General features: G+C 41.3%; 1 protein-coding gene across 2 annotated transcripts in view; it reads left to right on the top strand.

Annotated features, from left to right (window-relative positions):
* Hao1 (hydroxyacid oxidase 1) overlaps nucleotides 1-18,297 on the top strand; it is a 50,040-nt gene that overhangs the window by 6,462 nt on the left and 25,281 nt on the right. The gene's annotated exons all lie outside the window — the stretch shown is intronic.

Below are 18,297 nucleotides of genomic sequence, written 5' to 3'. Positions count from 1 at the left end.
AACAACCAAACAACAACAACAAAAACAAAACCACCCTTGGTTTGCCATCAGCTTTCTAGTTTGTGGCTATCTCTATTCTCTGTTTTTTTTCACTGCGAAGCAGAGAGCAAACTAGTTTTTGTGGCACTGGGTTGCCGTGAGTGTCACAAACATTATACATTTAAATGTCTGACACAGAGTAGTATGCCGCTCTGCACCGCTCCCCCGTGTCTGCGCTCTGTGTGCTGGCACTCAGTTACCGAGCTTCGGGCAAGACATAGACATACATAGACACAGACACACACAGACATAGAAACAGCGACACAGGTAATCCTTGAATTCCCCAAGAATGCCCCCTTTATTGTGTTCAGGGGCAGATTATATAGAGATAGCCACGCTCCAGCCAAACCCACCAGAAACCACTCTCCTGCCATCAGGAACTCCTGAAGGTCTCATGCTCAGAGCAGCTGTAGGCACTCAGATCAGGGAATTACAAGAAATTCAGGATCTTGGGTCTCACTGCTCCCAACAGTAGTACTGAGAAAATGATAGTTGTTTTATGAGCAGTAATACCAAGCTCTCCAAAAATGGAGATCTAAGAAGGGGCTTGCCCAAGGCGGGGCTATTCCAAACCGAAAGGATTTGCATAGAACAAATACAGCAAAGTGGTTGGTTCTGTTTTCTTCCATGGTACTGGGACTTGATTTTATTTTATGGGTGGGTTCTATTCCCAGTAGAGCATATCCCACTGCCACGGGAAGGCGCAAACAGGCTGCAAAGTCTCTCACCACTGCCAATAGATGAACTCCCTCGTTCCCTAGCAACACTGAACAAGTGAAAGGCTGTACATAGAGCTCCTCACATTCTGCTCTGGAAACTCAGAAGCATCGGTGAAGAATCGCTGTTGACATCTCTTGATGCCAAGCAGGGCAAGAGACAAAGGCCAAAAATGCGCGAACCCAAAGCCAATGTAAACTTTCAATTCTGAGAAGTAAGAATCCTTGGATCTACCTCTTCCTTAAAATGACCCCCCCCCCCCAGAATTCTGCCGAGAACATTAAAATTTTGCTTTGACACAAAAAGATAGTACTAGGGAAGCATAGGCCAGAAGCTGGCAGCATCCTTAAGGCTAGAGCCACAGCAGATGAGTAGCTTCAGAGTGTTACTAGGAGTTTATGGGAAACCAGAAACACACAGCCCCGGGCATGGGATTGGGTAGGGGAGATGCAGACTGGACCCAAAGACTATAGTAGTGCAGGTCTATTTAGAGGTGGGATAAGAAGCTTCAAGCAATAGAATAAAAAAAAAAGTGAAGTGATGGGCATACTAGATTAAAACTTGAGTGCACCAAAATTTCCATAAATATAAAAAGGAAATATTCCGTGGATCCTGTGAAGATTTTTTGAGGAACTGGAACATAGATGAGAAAGTAAGAAACTGCAAAGGGCTCATGTCCATTTGATGCAGATTGTCACTGAGGAAGAAAATGATACCAAGGCAAAAGTAAGAAAATAACATGAAGTAAATGGAGACGAAATAGTCGGCGAGTGTAAAGATTCCATTCAGTAACATGCGAAGGAGTGCAAGTCATTAGCCTGTATTTTATTTTCTAGATGTAAGGCTATTATTTTAAGATGTCTACTGGGATCCTGGAGAAATGTGCAGTTTCTAATATGGATGGGAAGCCATGAAACAAAGTGACCTTAAAAATAACCTAGCACTTTGTATCAAATATTTAAGATGTGAAGTCCATAGGATGCTGCAGTTTTTTTTTTTTTGAGACAAAAGACTTGTATGAGGATTTTCCTGATTTCAGTTTTGATTTGGCAGGGTGTTGGAGAAAACCCTGCATGGCAAAACAAAAAAACAAAACAAACCCCTAAACTTTGAAAACGATACAGTCTTCTTTTCTTTTTCTCCCCCTCCTCCTCCTCCTCCTCCTCCTCCTCCTCCTCCTTTTTCTTCTTCTTTATTGTTAAGAATTCATTGTGAAACTTGACCTGATCCTACTGCCTCAGCCTCCTGAGCGCTGGGATTATAGACATGCTAGTTGCTACACTTTAACAACTTTAAGAAGCCATTACAGATGATAATAAGGCATGCATTTCATGCTTTTGTTAGTAGCCAGAACTAATGTTAAATAGACTGTGTTTGAAATGACGATGCCTGTTATAACTTACTATTGCTGTTTAAAGTGGCTGAGTGGGGGTTTACTTAATATTCTATGACTTTTGGTCCGTCCTTATAAACTATTCTTTGGATTATTATTTAAGAAGGAAACAATAAAAATAGATTTAAAAGAGGAGATAAACCAAAAAATGACTGAGAGGACAGAGACAGAGGGAAGTAAGTAGACAAGTGGGCAGAGCTCTCCTGGTGAGTCACTGTGTGGCCAGGCAACTGCTGTACATATGTCCCTTTATTGGTATTACTGTTGCATTTGGTGGACAACTAGCTAGAGTTTAATAGAACTGCTTCCATAGCTTGTAATGACAGGCTGGTTCTCTTCACTTGCTCCCTGGGGTTCTGAAACCCATCATTTTGGTAAGGAAGGGCTGGAATAAAATGAAAATGCTTCTTTAGAAACTGCAAGGTTATAGCCCAGGTAGGACTAGTTGTTGGACTGTTATGTCCCCTCCCTGACACTCACCATGAACTGATACTAAGTGCCCATTAGACTCTTGCCCTTTTAGAAATATTTAACAAGGAATTACTACCTTTCAGGCACTTGTCTGAGTATACCACAGCTGTCAAATTACTGTCTCCTCAAAAAGCCCAGGGAAACAGTTCTTTTATTAAGTCCATTGTACATATGAGAAACTGAGGCACATAGAAAATGAGTCACTTGCCCAAGGCCACATTATTCATCAGTGGCAGGAACTGTCCAGATCCCAGCAGTTTGTCTCTTGAACAGTGACTCCTCACTACCGTGTGCTTCTTTGAAGATGTTCTAAAGGACTTAGAGCATCAGAAACCTTTGATTGACAGCTCCAGGCATGTGCAAAGCAGGGCTCTGGGACAGGGAATCACACAATACACAATGAAGTGGAAAAGACAGGAGAAAAAGATTAACACACTCTTGAGGAATCCAAGATCTTCGATGAAGGTCCCATCAGGTTATAACGCAGCTGCATGCCTGGGAGCTCCTACAAGGACTTCTGTATTCTTCAGGCTTCCATCTGTGTTCTCATGGGCATCTATGACGCTCTGTTCTAGGTAATATTAGAATTAATCCTGTAAGTCAATGGTCATCAACTCAGAGCAAAGGCTTTTGCTTGGTTTGTGCGTGTGGGCGTGGCCTGTGAATTGGGCCGTGGTTTGTGCATGTGGCTATGGGATAATGAGTTTCTTTGGCAGGAGAAGGAGAGGCCCTCGAGCTGATGCTGCAGGTGACTCAGTTATCTGGATTCCTTATTTCTTTCTTTCATAACCTTAAGCTTGGTATTTTGTGTTTTCCTACAGAAGTCCACTGTGGGGGTGGGTTGGCTCCCTCAGCCTATGAGCATGGCTACTGATGAACAGAAACTGGCTCTCAGTGATCCAGAACTCAGCATTTTCTCCTACTGTCATTCACTGAGACTGAGTCACAGGAATCCGTAGAAGTTGCTGCTCATTAACACGCTCTTCTTTATCTATCTTCCCCAGTCTCTCATTCCCTCCTTCCATGAACTCACTTTGGGACTTATCTCAGCTGCTTCTGGAGGAATGTAAACCAAGAGCCACGGGAAAGTTTAAGCAAGAATGGAGCAATATTCATGTTCAGTAGATTATTCTCTGAAACCTAGGGAATCACAATATCAACCTTGAGAAATTTGTGAAATCTTTTTAAGTTATGGAAGATTTTTGTCACCTTCCTAATTATCTGGCCCTTAAATTTTATATTTCCAGGGTCATTGCCTATTTGCAAAGAAAGGAAGTTGGGGCCAAGTTCAAAGGACAGAGGTTAATTTGTAATCTAAGGACAAAGTGTCCCAATCAGTCTGGCCAATGACAATAAAAAAGGGTTGTCCATGTCTGTAGGGAATGGTCTGACCTCTGAAATGAGGACATCCTCTCGACAGTTCTGGATACTGCCATGGCACTATAGCCTCGCTTTCCCTGTGTATTTCCAGATTTCTTCACAGAATCTGACCTTTTTGCCTTGTCCTGTCATTGCTGTGGGCACAAGCTGACATGAGCTAGACCCATATATAAGATCCCTTGTCTTCCCACTGCTCGATGGCTGTAGAATGAGCTGTACATTTTATTTTTTAACTTTGAAATGCAATGACAATGCATACAGGGTTTCCCTTTCCGTGGTAGTGAACAGCCAGGTGATTGATGTAAGTGAGAGCTTTTCCAAGGGTTGTAGTGTGGCGTCAAGAACTAAAAGCTGGAAAAATTTACAGTGCTGGCCAGTGCCACTCAGTTCACTGTCTCATCAGGGCCCCAGAGTCCCCAAATTTTCCTCTTGCACACTTCCTCTGCCTTTGAGGAAGGCACACTCTAGTTTTATCTTATCATAATGAAAACTACCTTTTATTTTTTGCACTAAATACCTTTGTCTTACACTTTATGAAGGGACCTCAAAAATTACCTTTAATGCTTAATGTCCAAACTAAGCCACAGTCTGTGCTCAGTGGTGAGGGCAGTGTGATTGCCTGTTGTATCCCAAAGGGGGCAGCCACGTCCTTGCTTTAGCTGACTGTTCCTCAGGGAGCCAGGAGAGAGGGCCAGATCTTCAAATATCTTAAAAGAAGCAAGAAATCTCATTTAAAAAAAATGTACAATTCCTTGTTTTTATACGTTGGCAAATAAATCAAAACTTTCTAAAACACTATTTAGTGCAACAGCGCAGTAGGCCAAAGCAAATACTTTTGTGGGTTAAAACTGTCCCTGGGTTGTTCACCAGCGACATCTGATTTATGTGGAAATTCACCACTAACTGGTTTTGCTTCTTGTGGCAGATCATTTTCACTCTCTAGGATTACTGGTTGCTCACTGATAAAGCGAGCTGCTTAAGGAAGGAGAGTGGTTTGTATGCTATGTGCCAAGGGCCTGGGGCTGTTCTGAAGGACCTTGGCAACATTGTCATCATCGAGCATGCCTGCTAGGTTGTGAGTTCAGTGTTCAAAATGAAAGTTCTTTAAGGAAAGATTTCTACTGCTAAACAAAAAAAGAAGGAAAATATGTCATTGACAAAACTGCAAAACAAAGCCATCTCAGCATGGTGGCACTCATACTCAGGAGGTCCAAGGGGGAGGGTTTGCAGTGAGTTGATAGCCAACTGGGGTAGATGGTCGGTACCAGCTAGGGCTACATCACTGAAAAAGATAATAACAACCATGACTATCAGACCCAAGAAACAAAACCAATGCAACCTGAAGGCGTAAGTCATAAACAGTGCCACACCAGTTTGGAATTATGATTAATAGGGTGGTATTTATTTAAAGGGGAAAAAACTTACAGATCACTGTCAGCCCTCTGCGTAACCAGGAAGGAAGTCAAGTCACCGGCGGAGCAGGAAGTGAAGAGAGAGAGGAGAGGGAAGTGGCCGCTTTTTTAAAGGGAGAGAGACCACGCCCCAAGGGGCTGGTATCTCAGCGGCGATAGGCTGGAGGAGTGGGAGGACCTCCCGTAACACCTCCCCCTTTTGTTTAAATAAGAGAGTTCTAAACCTACTATGAAATTATATACAATAAGTACAAATATCCTATTCTAACTAGCTTAGGTCTTGTATAATAAATAACTTGGCCAAGTCATGAGAGAAAAGTAACTACATCTATATAGTCTTCAACCCCATCAAAGATCTGAGAAGGGAAATAATGTTACCTGGTTAATTAGGAAGTTCAATAAAACAACTTCCAAAACATGCAACAAATCACAGAGACAACTAGCTACCTAGGCAATCACCCAAAGTCACATTAGCAGCGTTGAAGCAACCAACTTTGGCTAAGGCCTAACATAACTGACACACCATTTTCAAAGGCAAGCAACTTTTCAAAACTATCTTACCCTGTCTTGGCAGGATAAGACAGTCCTGTTTTATCCATTGATGCATGCTCTGTATCTTTGTCGGTGGTTGAGGTACGGGCATTTCTTTGCCCAAAGGCCAGTTCTGCTAAAAAGAAAGGCTCCAGGTGGAGTGTCTTTGGTGCTCAACATTCTCTCGGGAATAGAGTGGTGTTGCCAGGAGCAATTGTGTCTCACTACCACAAAACTCTGAGTTAGATTAAAGGCCATTTTCTACAGCTCTTTGAAGAAGTTGAAGATTATCTATCTATACTGAGTATCATCTCTATATATCTAAAGAACCTGATTAGTCTAATTATAAATGACAAACTTAGATGACTATTAGTCTATATAATTCTCAATACTATCTAACTTAAAGACTAAGACAATAAACGACTGTGAAACAAATGAGGACAATGACCTCCAAAGATAAACAATGTACAAATATACATTGCAGTAGGTAAATATATATCAATACACAAACATTATATAAGTATCTTAATCAGAGGTAGAAATGTACACTGCAATATGGTAAATATATGCAATATATATATCAATACAATATATGTCAATACATAAGAATGTTTTAAACAGAGGTAGAAACATGCATGCATACAATAGTCAATATAATTTAACTTTGTATCAATATACAAGAATCTATACCAATATATTTGTCTAAAAACAGTAACTCACAATTACTGCTAGGCCCATTTGATAGGCCCACCCTTAGGTGGGTGGAGTAAACAGAACAGAACGCTGGGAGGAAGAGGAAGTGAGGTCAGACTCCACAGCTCTGCTCTCGGGAGCAGACGCAAGAGAGACGCCATGCTACCTGCTCCAGGGAAGACGCACGCTATGAAGCTCCGACCCAGGATGGACTTAGGCTAGAATCTTCCCGGTAAGCGCACCTAGGGGCGCTACACAGATGATTAGAAATGGGCTAAATTAATATGTGGGAATTAGCCTAGAAGAGGCTAGATAGAAATGGGCCAAAGCAGTGTTTAAATGAATACAGTGTCTGTGTAATTATTTCGGGGCATAAGCTAGCCGAGCCAGGTGGCTGGGGTCTTGGGGACGCAGCCCCACCGCTGCTCCCTATTACTACAGCAACCAGAACACAAAAATCCAGAAAATTCCCAAGAAGAATAAATAATCTTTACACATTACTACCAAAGATAGATAGTTCAAAGTATATAGCCACCCTTGTACATTTTCTTGGGATTCCATCTTTTCTAGTGTGTTTTCTGGCAAGCGGTTGAAGAGCTTGGGCAGGGAGTGAGCTCTCGTGTACATTTTCTTTCTTTTCTTACACTGCTCTCCTGAAACACAGGGCAGGAAGTGGAGGCACATTTCTCTTTGAATCTTGCTGAAGACACAGATAAATATTTGGTAAATATTTATGAGATTTACAAAGTGGTACTTCAGTGTCTCGTGAAAAGATAACCAACACTTATTGAGCAATTAATGTTTCTCAGATTTTTAAATCTATTATCTCATCTAGTCTTTAACGTTATCATAAAATACATTGATCCAGATCCCTAAGGACTGATCTTTAACCCTGTTAATCTGGAAACAGGTTGGGTGACATCAAATATTTTGCTCAATGTTATTATTCAATTAGTCAATGCTGGCTATAGTATCCTGGTCAACCACTGATATTTTCCAAATATTATTAATTGCAGCAAGAGACCTAAAGCAAGCCCAAAGTGATAGTCTAGGGATATTTATTAAAATTGTAGCACATTTTATCCTTTTGATTTTGAGAAGAAGAACTAAACCAAAGAAAATGAAAGCCATTAGGAAAGCTTGGGTGCATGAGTAAGGAATCTTGAATTATACATCAACAGAAACTACAGTTTCTAAAACTGTTATGAAGTGGAGGGGTGTAGCTGGGATTTTTTTTTTGTTTTGATAGTTTGTTTTGTTTTTCTAGACAAGGTTTCTCTGTGTAGCTTTCACTATCTTGGAACTTGCTCTGTAAGAGGCTGGCCTTGAACTCTGGAGATCTGACTGCCTCTGCCTCTGGAGTGCTAGGATTCCAGGCGTGTACCGCCCAACTTTTTTTTAGCTGCCACAGCCAGGCCATCTGCGGTGACTGAAAGATTTACTGCAAAACATTATTTCATTAACACCTTAACAACTGAAAATTGTTCTACTATTTAGTGAGCTGTAAATGTCTATAAGAGATTTTTTGCCCCCACTTTCATTTTTAAGGTTTTGTCCTTCTTATTCTTCAGGGAAAAAATAGATCACCTCTATATTTCACCTGTTGAAGGCATTAGCGAACCGTGGTCATAAATCTTACTAGTTGATAACATAGGTGCCACAGTCAGATTTGGTTTCTGCCTTGCAAGATGGGTAGATCACTCTGATTTCTCTAGTCTTTTATTGTTGTGAGCCCAGCTGTAAATAGCTGAGCCATCGCTTCAGTCCCAAGTCTGAGTTCCCAAAGGCTTGCTGTTATGTTATGGTTACTACCATGGAAGCTGTCTCATTATATGCACAGTGATAGCCTAAAACTTTACCCTATCTTCCATGGAGCTGCCTGAGCCTATTTATTTATTGGCTTTAAACCGAGGAATAATAAAGGGAAAAATTTGTTCTGATAGTTCTAGCTTGTTATGTGGACAAAGGCCACATGAGGGAGTGCTGGGACCTCATGTATGGAGAAAAATCACCCCAGTCTAATGCGTTCCAGGAATGCTCAGCATATTAGCAAATTCTTATTAAACTGTCAAAATAAAAAAGTTTTAAAAGAAATCCCTGCCGCTGGATGCAATTAGAGGCTACCACACAGGATTTGATGGGCCATAAAACCATTAAATCTGAACACTTTCTTTTTGAGCCTAAAACATTCCAAAGTGAAGTTTGGGGATTCAGCTGTGATTGGCCACCTATGAAGGCGCAGGTGTAAGAAAGTAGCACAAAGAGCCACACACTCCAGAGAACTGATCACGGTGGAGGGGAGCATTCTAGTTGGTGAATTTTCTGGATTTTCTGAGATTAAGTAATCAGCCTTAACACTGACTGAAGGAGCACTCAACAGGAAAACACTGTCATTTCCTTTGCTTCCAACTCAAACGATGTAGTTTTGAAAGTTTTATTGATTTATATATTTATGTGTTATTCTAGGTGACCAGGGAGATATACATTTCAGCATTCCTACCAAGAAAAGTAGCTCATTGTTCTCAGTTCTACCCAATCCAGGCAAAGCAGTGGGCTTATTCTAAAAACACGTTTTTGATCTTTCTTGAAGTGGAGGGTGTTTGCTATATTAGGTGTAATATTTGGATTTTTATCTCCCTGCCATCAGTCCACAAAATGGTCTGGCAGGATTGTTGCCATTGTCATTTGCCAGTGGAGGAGAAGGGGGCACATGGGCAAGGGCTAGTCAGTGACGGGCATAAGCGTTTAAGCGGTTTTACTAAGAAGAAACAAAATGAGGACCAGAAGAGAGAAGATCACTTCACACTGTCCAAATTATGTTAGCTAATCCTTTGGAAGGGAGTATCTTAGTTTGGTAATAAGTGAGCATGCCAATAAGAAAATTAAAAATAAAAAATAACTACTCCATGCTTTTTTCAAGTAATTTTAGCTTGATTTTTATGGTTTGAATTTGCATTTTCAACACTCAAAAGTAGTGAATGAGACATATTACATACACATGTACACACATTACTCACATGCAAACACAAACAGTATGTGAACACCATTGCATGCAGATGTTCCCAACTTCACAATGGATTGTGCCCTGATAAACCTATTCTTAACAATAGATAAAACTATCTATTTTTAAGATAAAATGCATCAAATACCCTGAATTCGCTGAGCCCCATGGCTTAGCAGCCCGGTTCACACTGGCTGTTTGCCCTGTGCTCCTCTGGGTGACTGGAAGCCATAGTGCACAGATACTTCCCAACATGGCAAGCAAGAGAGCCCCATTGGGGCTACTGCTGGGCTGGGAAAATGATAAGGTTCAAAATTTAAGGTATGGTTCCTACTGAAGGCAGATTATTTTATTCCAACCATAAACTAAAAAACCTTAAGTTGAACTGTTGTAAATTAAGGAGAATCTGTAACAAAATAACCAATTTCATATCTTAAAATTTCATTTTTTCCTGAAAATTAAATTCAGGATTAAAATCACTTATAGGAAATAAAATTTGTCCATCAAAAATGGCTATTAAAAATTAGAACCTAGCTGTATTAAAGAACAATGTCAAGTGGTATGATATCAAGGGTTGTGCACTGAAATTAGGTTAATGAATAGCTTTGTGGAGAGCATGCGATTGGTTTTGTGACTTTTTAGTGGACATTGGGTTATGTCAGTGAGCAGTTGGGGTGTAGCGTGTCCTGACACTGAGGGGGTTAAGCTGTGAGACTTGATTGAAGTCGCCAGGTACAACCTGGATGCTCATCAAAGTCATTCATCATTAGGAAGTGTCTGACTGCAGGGCCATTTCTTTCTAGTCTAGTAACTACACCAGAACTGGACCACTCAGTCAGAGCCCGGGAAAACAACCAACAAGTGAGGTGATGTTTTCCTGTGTCTCAGTGTCGTGCCCTAGAGATGGGCCGAAGCAAGTCAGGGAGCTCTAAGGTGTCAGTAGGACTGATGGCTCTTTACAAGCTCCTCTGTATGGTGACGAAGAAATCTCAAAGTGCATCGGCAGGCTAGTGTGATCCTTGAAGATATTCTGCTGCAATTCAGAGAACAACTTGTGTTAAAAGAGTTATAGGTAGGAGGGACACTATGAGCAAAGGGGCCAAGATTGTGATGGGGAAAGCCATAGGAACAGTTGACATGAGCTAGTGGGACCTCACTGACTCCAGACGTACAGTGAGAAAACCTGCATAGGACCAAACTAGGCCCCCTGAATGTGGGTGACAGTTGTGTGACGGGGGCAGACTGAGGGGCCACTGGCAGTGGGATCAGTATTTATCCCCAGTGCTTGATAGTGCTTGAACTGGCTTTTAGGAGCTCATTCTCGTTGGAAGGATACCTTTCTCAGTCTAGCTGTAGGGGGAGGGCTTTGGTCCTTACCCTCTCTGAGGAGTGAATGGGAGGTGGGGGGTGGAAGGTGGGGGAGCGGGAGGAGAGGGAAATGGGATTGGTATGTACAATGAGAAAAGATTCTTTCAAAACACAAATTTAAAAAATGTTAAAAAATTTGTAAAATTAAGGCTGGTTACCTTCCTTTTCTTGAAGGTACTTACATTGGTTAAAGTCCTTAACTGGTAAGTTAAGGTTTGTTTGACTGTTTGTTTGACACTTCCCTTAGCTAAATTCCCCAGACCTTTTTCTTTTCTAGAGAAGCCTAATAATACTTTCAGACACTCTTACAACAGCGTTGGTCATGCTGTTAGTCCCTGTGTGATGAAAGGCAGACACACGCAATGGACGTTGAGGTGTACATTTGTGCAAGTACTTCAGCATGTCAGACCTTGAGTTTAGAACGAGCACACAGTGGCTTGGTTGTCTGTCACCGCATATTTTCCCCATTACACAAGGACTTCCTGTGCAGATGACAAAATTCGTTTTTCCAACAAAATTGTTTTTAGCACAGATGTTTTGGTGACTAAGATTTGTAGGAGCGTTTTAATCAAATGCATCTTAAAAGTTGAGACTTTTGAACAAATTCAACATTTCTCTTTCCTTCTCTTTTTTTTCTTTTAAAAACATAACTTAGGAAGCTCAAGTATCTTTTTGCATAGGAGAGAGATAATGTTCAAATAAATCATTTGAAATCTAAGTATTTGAGATTGCTCAGTTGTTGTGCTCCACTCAGAGTACGTGATGATCTATCAGAAGTTCATGTTTCAAAGAATAGTCCCGACTTCTCCGGTGTGGCTGTGGATGGACATCTTCAGTTCTCTCTTAGTTTCTTCCATGTTCCACACTGCACGATGAGTTTTTGTTCTATCTGCTCACTTAACATCCTGTTCATAAGACTCCTGGACTTGACATTGACATTTGGAAGCTATTTTATAATTGCTAAGTTGCAATTTCCTGGCCTTGGGTAACTACTCTTTCTCCTTTTCCATCTTTGGATGTTCAAATTTGGATTCAGTCACTAATTTATCCTTCTAATCTGAAATCTAGGAAGCTGAGAAAACTATGCATGAGCCAGCGTCTGGAGCACATCTGGCGATGGCTTAAATGCACTGGGATAGTTACTGCAATGCAGTTCAACTCCTCAATGTAAAGCCAGTCAGAGGTGAATCTGGGAAAAAATAGAGCATATGACCTGTGCCCTTCCCACGTAGGCACCAACAGAGAGCAGAAGCATCACCAGGGTGATGTCAGCAACTGGCAAGTCATGAGAGAACAAATGCCCACTCTCACCCCTGGTCAGTTTTCCTCTCATTTTCCAAATTCATCCCATGAGCTTGGATGAGCACATCAGAAGGAAAATATCCACTACATTGCTCTCAAAAGAATGGTTGGTGGTCACTAGCCTTAAAAACACTCAGCAGCTTTGAGGAAATATGCATCTCAGGTCTCACTCCAGGTCAACTAGTCAGAATCTGAAGTCCATCAACATCTATATAGCTTCTATTAGACATCAAGCCTTAGGAGGATAGACAAATCCTGGCATGAAAGCTCTGTACGGTTTCCGAAGGAATGGGTTAAGTCCTCTGTTGTGGATCTGTTGGAGGCAGCATGAAAACCATTCCCTTCTGAAGATCCTCCAGGACGTCCGAGAGGCTGCTGATGTCAGGGTGAACATATGGAATGCCATAACAACTCTAGTACAGGAGAGAGATGCATCCACAGACCCTTTCCATCAAGACCTGGCATGAGTGGGCTTGGGATCCAAATTTTTATAATATACACAACACAAAAGGGTCCAATTTTCATTTTTCTATATCTTCATTACATAGATTAGAATGAAACATTTTCAATAACGTTTGAAATAAAGAAGCCTGCTTCCATTGCAGGGACACAATGGCACTGCCCAGCCACAATGTAGGTCTGGCCAGGCATGCTGTTTTGTTGAGTATTAGCTTATGCCAGCTTATGTAAGTCACTGTATACTGGACTTTAGGCTTTGTGTCAGCCCCAGGCATCGCTCAGTTCTTATGTAGTCAATTACAGATGCTATAGGGTAAAGATGTAGTTAAGCCTTTGCTGGACGGTGCCTTCCTGGGACGGAGCCATACTACTTACTTCCGTGTAGCCCTACCCTAATGTACATGATTTAACTTTAATAAGACACTTCATTTGGGGGGATTCTGCAGAAGTAAACACTGTTGTCATTATCAAGCAGCCTGATTTGTGGGCTGTATTCTTGCTATTGAACTGAATTTTTTTTAATACACCTTGAATATCAACCCTTTTTCAGGTATATGCTTTGCCCATGTTTTCTTCAAGTTCACTGATAGTTCTTTCTCTTATTAACTATTTTCTTTGCTATTCTGAGACATTGTAGGTCAGTGAATGAAAATGAAAAAAGTAAAATTACAATATGATCCAAAAATCCCTACTTTTGAGTAAATATTCACAGGGATTGAAATTGGTATGCTAAAATTATATTTGTATTCTCACTTTCATTTCAGCATTATTCACAAGTGGAAGAACCTAAGCTTCCACTAATGGGTGTGGCTACATAATGGAATATTATGGAATTAGAGAGAAAACTAACAGAAGCTGGAAGCTAGAGTTAGGGGATGAGGGTGTAGCAAAGAGACTGTCAATCAAAGTGTAAGGTGATGTAATGGAAAGGAGAAGCTAGGACTCAGGGATGAGAATGGGGAAAGGAAGGTGTCGGCCAAAGTCTAGTGTAGGCTAGAGGAATAACTACTGGGGATCTGTTGTGCTGCATGAAGCCACACTGAATAGGGATGTGTTATATTGGTCAAATTGCTGAGGAATAGGATTTTTAACCATTTTTTTTTTTTTTTAGTGCTATGGGTTGAACTCAAAGCCTTGGACACTCTATTCAAGTGCTCTACTATGCTACACACTCAACCTTGAAGAACAGGCTCTTGATATTTTTATCAAGTATTTGTTGCATCTTATTTAGCATAATTGACTGTTTTTCAATGAGCCTATAATTCATATCATCACATCATACACAATTAGCACTTGTCAGTTAAAATGCATAGATAAAACAAGAAATATTGTTGCCTATGGTACATATTTACTCAAAGTGATGTTAAAAAATTTCTCTGACAAAAAAAATCACAAACAGCCGGGCGGTGGTGGCGCATGCCTTTAATCCCAGCACTTGGGAGGCAGAGGCAGGCGGATCTCTGTGAGTTCGAGACCAACCTGCTCTACAAGAGCTAGTTCCAGGACAGGCTCCAAAACCACAGAGAAACCCTGTCTCGAAAAACCAAAAAAAAAAAAAAACATAAACAGTTTAATAGTGCCCTTAGACCTCTTTTTTTCATATTGTGCTAGAACTATTGCTCCTAGCCCCCCTAGTCACATGGCCTCAACGTACACAGAGGTAAACATTCACAGACCTTGTCTTAATTTAACTACTTGCCCTTAATTTAAACTGATACTTTAAGCAGGGAGGACAACTGTTTAGAGTTACTTTGCAGATGGAAATGTGCCTCATGGGTGGTAAAGCTGGGGTTGTTGCCAGGCCTTGGATGATCAACCTGTTATCACCTATTGTTTTGAGACATCAGCAATATCTTCTGGCCCATATATATCTTTGTTTTCAATGCCTATGTATATGTGACCACACTTCTGTCTCTTTTGTGGATGTATGAGTGTCTGACTTTGCCTCAGAACAATGGCATAACGTATGACTGCTACAGCCCAATAAAGAAAAAAAGGAACACAAAGTATAGCAACAAACTCTGACTTAACCTAAACTATCAAAAGCTTATCTGGGGAGCTAGAGATATTTCTCAGGGGTTCAAAGCACTTGTATTTCTTGTGGGTTCAATTCTTAAGCAACCATATGGCAACTCACAACTATCTGCAACTTCAGTTCCAGGGATCTGATACCCTCTTCTGGCTTCTGTGGGCACCAGGCACACTTGTGATATACATACATACATACATACATATGCAGGAAAATAGTGATGGAATAAAGTAAGAATAATGAATAAACCTTTAAAATGAAAGTTTAGCTGGGCATGGTGCCACATATCTGAAAACCCAGCACTTAGGAGGTAGTGACAAGTGGGTCTCTTGTTCAAGGTCAGCCCGAAACACATACCAAATTTCAGGTCAGGCTGGGCTGTTCAGTAAGACCAAAGAAACAAACAACTTTCTCCCAGCAGAGGGCTGTTCTTTAAGTTATATCTTCAGGGTGATAAAAGAAGCAGTAAACGTAAGAAAACAAAGTTCTAAGAAGTCATGTGACTTGGTAGTGTGTTTTGGACATATTGTCTTAAATTTATTATTATCATCATTATCATCATCATCATCATCATTATCATCATCATCAGTGTGTTTGTGTGTGTGTGATATGTGTGTGCACCCATGCCAAGTTGTATGTGTGTGCGTAGGTCAGAGGATGACTTCATGGAGTTGGTTCTTTCCTTCTACCTTTATGTGGGTTCTGGAGATGGAACTCAGGACATGAGGCTTTCCTGGCTAGTGTTTTGCCCACTAAACCATCTCACTGGCTCTGGATATGTTATCTTTAGGATGTGCTGACTACCATGAATCTTCTTCACCCCTGGAAAGAACCGTGCTGGGCTTTCTTACCAACAGTACCTTGGCTGAGAGCCCTTTTCTGCAGGCTGTGTGAAAACACAGTCACCTTGCAGCTGTGTGGGGAGCAGTCACAAATCTGGGAATAGAGAGGAAAGCCGAAGCCCATCCTTTGTAGACTGAAATCTGACCGTTCCTACCTTTGTGAGTGGGAGGTAATGGATTTTAACTGCACAGGGAGATTCAAAACCAGTTGGGAATGAAAAGATGAGCATAGCTTTGCGTGCAAGTTATCAGAGGATTTCTCTGACAGGAACTTTGAACCACGTTCAGGTCCTCATGAAACTTTTAAAACCTGTAATATTTATTTCCAATGTGCATGGTGTGCTGGAAGGGTTTCTCTTTATCTCTCAGGTGCAGGTGATGTGTGAAATCCTTAGCATCCGGCACAGCAATGGGCTTTAACCCATTCAAAGTGATGCTTAGAACACTGGTCTCTTTTGCCGTAACAGGTGTGGATCCTGCAAGGCGTGCCAGACGTTAGAAAATTACCAGTGTGTGAAAGCCCCAAGGAACCCTTAGTTAAGGGAGGAACTGATGGCATGATAAAATATTCTAGTAAATCTGAAGGAAAGTAAGGGAAGAACGATAATTACTTGCCTATTAGAATGGAAGTTTTTGTTTTCATTTTTGAGATTGGGACATACTGTGCAGCTGAGGCTGCCCTTCAACTTCCTCTGTTGTAACAGAAAATCCAGACTAGTCTTAAACCTGAAATGCCCCTGCCTCAGCTTCCCAAGTGCTGAATAACAGGCATGTGCAATGATGTTTGGTCTGTAATATAAACCAGTACATTGTTGTATAAATAGCAAACTGGCATGGACTGGTCCTTCTTAGATCTGCTCTTACTTGGATAGACACATTTTCAGTTCTAGTTCTAAATGGGCCTTGTAAAATTTTGCATTCCTTTAGTTTAAGATGAGAACAGATGGCAAAAAAGAAAAAAATCCCAACAGGTATAATGCATTAGTAATTTTCCCTGGACACAGCGAGCAATCACAGGTGACTAAGAATCAGCGTGATAAACCATATTTGTTCAGGAAGCAGGGAACTTCTTACGATTTCTCCACGCTTTCTCCTGGCTGTGAAAGCTTCGCCTCAGCAGATGGTTCACTGATGTCCAGATTCTGATACTCCCTCGGCTCCCAGGTGACTCTCATTAAATCACAGATATTTATCAGACTCTTGCCACCAGAAACGATGGTGACATAGGATGTACAGTCCTCAATTCCAAATTTAAGCCCCTAAGTTTTTAGTTGAAGAAAAATAAACATGGTGGTTTGGGCTCAGTAACAGCTTCATGAATAGCATACCCTGGGTTGGAGCCCCCATGTTGGAGGAAAAAGGAAGTTAGAAGACATGAGTTCCAGAACAGGTGGGAGTAACGGAGGCATGGGCTGCCCAAGGTCTCTCTGAACATCGGGACTCAAGTGATTGTGGGAAAGGGTTTAAGAATGTTGACATCCTGAGCAAATTAGGTTTCGTGTTCATATGGTTTGTGAATGGTTTGAACATTGTCACAATCTCTGTAGAATGCCTGTTGATACTTACATGCTAAGGAAAGTCTTTGAAGATTTCTGTGTTACAATCAGCAGAGCTGTGGCTGTGTGCACTGCTAAGTTCACGAAAGTTCCAGATTATCTGAATGTCCTCTTTGCTCATTCCTTTGTCAGGAGCTACCTTTATCTGTGCTTGGTTGCCAGAGACTCTCATGGCTACCAGTCCTATACAAACAAACCAACTGGGTTTTTGTCTTCCCTTGCTGCTCAGCCCTTTATGACGTTAGTCAGGCCACATCTTCTTCAGGACATCGTCTCTTTGTGGTGAGGTGATGGTTAGAATATTCTGACCCAAGTGCTCACTGTCCCCTGGTGCTGTTTCCACATTTCTAAATTAATGAAAATCAGACAAGGATCCAGATGTATTATTACCTAGTAACATGTGTTTCTTATGGACAGTGATTTGCAGCCCCGAGAACCCATTATAGAAATGCTCAACTGAACTCCTGGGGTGAGCACTGTACCAAAAAAAAATGATGCTCTTCAGCTCATGTTTCTTGTTTGGAATGAAGACACCATCAAGGATGTTGGAGAAGTGATTTGAAGGGCTTCAAATGAAATGCATGTAAAAGCATTTGAGCTTAGACTTTACTATCAGTCGCTGATGCTAGTATTTCAGTGTCTGAGTGTGGACCAGCATAGGTGGCAGCAGCGTTGTATTGTATGGACTAGTTTAATCCTTGGGGTGCAAAAGGAGACCCACATAATACGACATAGTAGGTGGGACCACGAGGCCCACTTTTATAAGCTTTCCAGGAGATTTGGTTGTTGGCTAAAATTTGAGCATAGAAACTCTTGAAACCCTCAGAGAAACTTCATAATCACCATCTTACTTGATTCCCGTCACCACCCTACGAGTGTCCCTTGGGCAAGTGCATTCACTGTCATTTGACACAAGGTGACCACTCAGATGTTATGAGTGATTTGGGATTCTGTAACCCGCATTGGGTATTTATGCTTTATTTCTTGGAACTTCCCGTATAGCATGCAAACAGCAAATCAGCCTCCCCTCCACTGAACTCACTTACCGTATTTCCTATTAGGGAGGAAATCCCATCATCAATGTCCTTTAACATCTTCTAAGAC

The sequence above is a fragment of the Microtus pennsylvanicus genome, chromosome 2, assembly GCF_037038515.1.
Source record: "Microtus pennsylvanicus isolate mMicPen1 chromosome 2, mMicPen1.hap1, whole genome shotgun sequence".
NCBI classification, from domain to species: Eukaryota; Metazoa; Chordata; class Mammalia; order Rodentia; family Cricetidae; genus Microtus; species Microtus pennsylvanicus.
Note: the sequence above shows the minus strand (reverse complement) of the source record. Positions and strands in the feature narration are given on the sequence as shown.